The 5,000-nt window shown below is 43.1% G+C and overlaps 1 long non-coding RNA gene across 1 annotated transcript in view; it reads left to right on the forward strand.

Moving 5' to 3' along the window:
- Positions 1-2,068, forward strand: part of LOC147024919 (uncharacterized) — a 24,053-nt gene extending 21,985 nt beyond the window's left edge. Inside the window, exon 3 of the long non-coding RNA XR_015059265.1 lies at positions 1,440-2,068. This is a non-coding gene — a long non-coding RNA (uncharacterized LOC147024919). The remainder of the gene's footprint in view (positions 1-1,439) is intronic.
- Positions 2,069-5,000: the final 2,932 nt, after the last annotated feature.

Below are 5,000 nucleotides of genomic sequence, written 5' to 3' on the forward strand. Positions count from 1 at the left end.
GTTCACGAGATGAAGGGAAATTTGCTTGGCAAGCTGCCATGTACAAAATGATTGTTTCCAAACTGCTGAGTTTGACACTGGGAAATGTGCTCCGTGTGTCACTCGGCCAAAACCCAAACACATTATCAGCAAATATGCACCCCTGATTGTGAAATTAGACAATTATTGTTGTATAACCCATAACAATATTTAATTTCCCATATACGCATGGGCTGTTATGGTTTGGACTTTGGATTACAGATACAGTTCAGGTTAAGGGTGGGATTAGGGTTAGGGTTAGAGATGGGATTAGGGTTAGCTTTAGGGGTGGGATTAGGGTTAGGGTTAGAGATGGGATTAGGGTTAGGTTTCGGGTTAGCATGAAAAGTTTGCACCCAAAAAAACAAACAAACTCCATTGCATGATTGGCATTTAAGAAATCCTGGCGAAGAAAAGCCATTTTCTATTTGTTTGTCTCCAATCCTTTTCCACGTCGCCTCTTAGAAGGATGCTCGCTGTCATAACTTGCCGGGGCAATTTAACAAGCTGTCGCCATGAAGAATGCGTGCCTTACTCACAAACATAATCGTTTACACCCGCCGTCGTGCCGCATTCATCACAAAAGTCCCCGTTACATGTCACTAACTGTTGCTTTGAAGCAGGAGGAGGCTTGGTCGTCCATTACGGCCCTTCGTGGGGTATAAGGAAATGTAGGTGCTTGAAAGGCTCATGTATAGGTCAAAGAATATGCCCAAAACTGATCCCATAAAGATGTGCAAAGCCTCGTTCAAAGCTGATCCCTGTAATACTCCATCCAATCTTCATATTGCTCAAGCACATGGATCTTCTGCAATTATAGCTGTCCGATATGTCATAAATCCCAAAACCTCTATTACTGCTATCAAGGAAAATTTTCCGAAATCTTATCTCGTCATCATCGTAATTGATTACCACATTCCTCATTGAATGTTGGCAATCCTGAAGCTGTCTTTTGGTCAGGGTTCTTCATCTTCTTTTGGATGCATCACAAGGCTGCGGGGTAGCATCATTGGCTGAGGGCACGGCTGTGCTGTTGATGCAATGCCCGATGAAGGACGGGGCAGGAATTTGGAATTTGTTCACTGTGCTGGTGATAGCTCGCCAACTCTTTGGGAAGAACACCATGGGATCTTTAACATCCACCAACTAATGCCGGGCGACAAGATGTCCGTTTAACGTCCATCCGAGAGACGGCACACACATTGATAAATCACCTTCCTTGTGAAACATCAAGGATGACAGTTTATAGCTGAGTTGGGATTCAAACCTCGACCAGACAGCTCAGGGGTGGTGCGCATACCGCCCCATACCAGTCCCAAACGTTATCCTATCTGTACAGGGTCCGCCAAAAGGCATGACTGCCTTCAGCACAATTAGCAATGCAAGTACAATGTACTAACCATTTGTTTTTTCTGTTGCAGGGTAATCTTAAGGGTTGAACTTATCATGGATAAATGGACACTTCAGCAGAGGGCACTGATTGTGGAGCTGTACTTCTGAAACGGTTGAACTGTTGTGTTCACAGCGTGATTTCCGAAAATCACGTGGTGCGAGAATAGCACCAACAGACAAAACCATAAGTAGATGGGTGACAGCATTCCGACAGACCGGTTCAGTGGCAGATGCAAAAAGGTTAGGTCGTCTGAAGTCAGTGAGAACTGCAGCAAACATTGCGGCTGTCCAGGAAGACGTTGTGCGCTCCCCGAAGAAATCGTGTCAATGGCGATCCCGTGAACCGCAGATTTTCGAGACTTCACTGTGTCGGATTACGAAAAAGGATGCGATTTTGAAAACTATACAAAACCCAGGACATTACAGGAACTAAAGGACAATATTTGTCGAGAAATCCTTAACATTCAGTTGGAAACACTGGCATCACTGGTGGAGTGTGTTGCACAGTGGGCACAATATTGTGTGGACGCCTGTGGCGGTCATTTACTGGAAGTGATTTTCACGAAATAAATTGTGAGCAATCTCCAAAGTGTATTCTATCATTTCCATGTCATATATTCAGTACAGCAATCTTTTTATTTCCTACATTGCTGTTTGAAATACAGTCACGACTTTTGGCAGCCCCTGTCTTAGGATGTGGAAATACCATCCTCAAAACCTGCTTATAAAAAGCTTCTTAATGACCAAACATACACACACACGCACACACACACACACACACACACACACACACACACACACACACACACACACACACACACACACACACACACACACACACACAAAAACAAACTCATGTCAGAACAGCTGCACACACAACGATACAACAGAGTTTATAATGTAATTCGCTGCCACATCTGCAAAAACTTTGATGTCCCCATTCCAGAAAATTTGTGGGAACATGAACCAAAAAGTAATCACTGAAAACATGGAAGTAACTCCCGCTCACAAACGACCGAATGATCCCATCGAGCGTGAACATCAAAAACAAAGCGTTGCAACCAGATATCATAGTTAAGTACAAAAAAAAGAGAGGAAGGCAGTGCTGATTTAAGGTGTTAATACCAGTGATTTTGGACGAAACGATGCAGCAATCAAGAAAATGACCAAACACCAAGACCTCAAGAATGATGTGAGTAGATCCTGGAAGCTGAAAAATGCCAAAGTTGTACCAGTAAAAGCTGGACCTACAGGAATGATGACAGAATCTCACAGAGATATTAAACGTAGGGGCAGTACCCTTAGGTGCTCATCTGGTAGTGGCTGGATAAGATAATCAGGCAACTGCTGGTAGGCATGGATGACCCACAAAATATATAACGGAGAAGAAAGTAAATACCGATGGATTTTTTTTTTATGCCATGAACAAATCTTGGTACAACACAGGTGGTGAAGATGGTGGTCCAGTTTCATCGGAATTGTGTGTATCGTTTCAGAAAAAGCAAATACCTCTTTGGGGATGCAATCCACTCCCCGCCACCCCCATAAACTCACTCTGTAGACCCGTTCAGCTCCCATTTTTTTTATGCCATCACGGGTAATGAAGGTTGTGGTCAAATGTCATTAAAATCGTATGTGTAGTTTGTGAGAAGAAGTTGCAAGTTTTTGTGGATGGATGGACGGACAAACGATGCGCCATCCCATAAGCTCCCTGGAACTACTTTACAGGTGAGCTAAAAACCATCCCTGGGAATATTATAACAAACGAACTACAGTTGGAAGCTGTCCAAGGCTCAGTGACGATTCTGAACAGAGCCCTCAACACAAAACTTCACAGCTTGGTCCATGAATCGTGACCCCTTACTGAAATAAAGGTGGACGCTTTGAGCCCGTCCTGGGAGGACTCCATTCCACATTCTGAAACCCACATATGTACATACCAATCAACGACACACACACACACACACACACACACACACACACACACACACGCACACACGCACACACGCACACACGCACACACGCACACACGCACACACGCACACACGCGTGCGTGCTTGACCGATATCGGCAATTTTTCGGGAATCAGCAGGTTGGAGTCAGTGTGATTACCGACTGCAGTACATATTGTATACAACCAAGAAACCTTGAGTAGCTTTCCCAAAAAACAATGTAACATTTATATAGACGTTTCAGAGAGATGTTCACAAACAATATTACGTCCACCACCGAAAGTAACGGAGGTTATGTTTTCACCGCTTTCTGTCTGTTTGTCTATCTGTTTGTGTATAGGATATCTCAAAAAATTTGCGGATGGATTCGGATGAAAATTTGTGGACAGTTTCAGTGTGTGACAACGACAAACTGATTAGATCCGGATCCGGATCCGACCACTAGGATTTTTAAAGTGATTCTTCAACATTGAGACATCAGACCAAAAACAATATAAAGCACGGTATCTCAAAAAGTTGTGGACGAATTGGGATGAAACTTGGTGGACACATTGGGTGTGTGACAAGGAAGAATTGTTTCAATTTTGGTGAATATCCGAATCCGGATCCAGATAGTAGAATTTTAAAAGTGATGCTTCACCATTGAGAGATAGGGCTAAACTAATATATAGCACGATATCTGAAAAAGTAATGGACGGATTCGGATGAATCTTGATGGACACGTTGGGTGTGTCACCACGACAAATCGATTCGATTTTGGCGAAGATCAAGATCCGGATCAGCCAACTACAATTTTTAAGTGATTCTTCACCATTGAGAGATATGGCTCAAAAACAATATATAGCAAGATATCTCAAAAATGTATTGAGCCAGAAATGTTCTCGTGGATCAGGCATTACAGAGTGGCGGTATGCACTCTATAGAGTGCCCTTCTAGTCCTTTATAAACAGCTGCGTGTGACAGGTGGAAAAACTTTGCAAAGTAAATCCAATAACCAAATGCTTTAGAAACAGGAGCGAGGACAAAGGAAAACCTGAAAGAACCTCCATAAGATATGAAAGATGAAATTTGCCACCACGGCACCCGTAACAGGCATGGTATGTCTACACACCCATGGAGAGTCCGTACAGATCCAAATCTACCCGTATGTACCACGTCCGTGCATGTTGTATACGTACCTCTACCTTGTAGTAACTGTCGACTGCACATTCCAATCAGGACACGAACTGCACTGTACAGCTCGGTAAGTGGCTTAAGCACTCGATCAAGCACTTCAACGGAACGCCTGGCTTGGCAAGCAATTACCAATTGCCGTTGATACAACTATGCACCCGAAAATGCCCATGCAATGTCTGAATTGGACAAATCAACACTTTTTGGAGTCGGAACTGCTGATACTTTCAAATCTGAAGCTTACATTTTGTAATTCCAGTTAGTATAAGAGATTCTCTTGGTTATTCATATGCACAAATGAAATAAAGCCACAAACGCTGGCATCTCCAGGTGTTTATAAGCATTGTAATATACCCAGTGATTCGTAGATATGATGAACAGGCATTTGATAATATGAGTGAGGAAAGTGAAGAAAAAACAAAACTTAATCGTTAAGAAAACGTTGCGGCCTGTTCCAAGTCGAAG

Source organism: Eptatretus burgeri, chromosome 6 (genome assembly GCF_056783735.1).
Source record: "Eptatretus burgeri isolate ZD-2024b chromosome 6, Ebu_testis_v1, whole genome shotgun sequence".
NCBI lineage: Eukaryota > Metazoa > Chordata > Myxini > Myxiniformes > Myxinidae > Eptatretus > Eptatretus burgeri.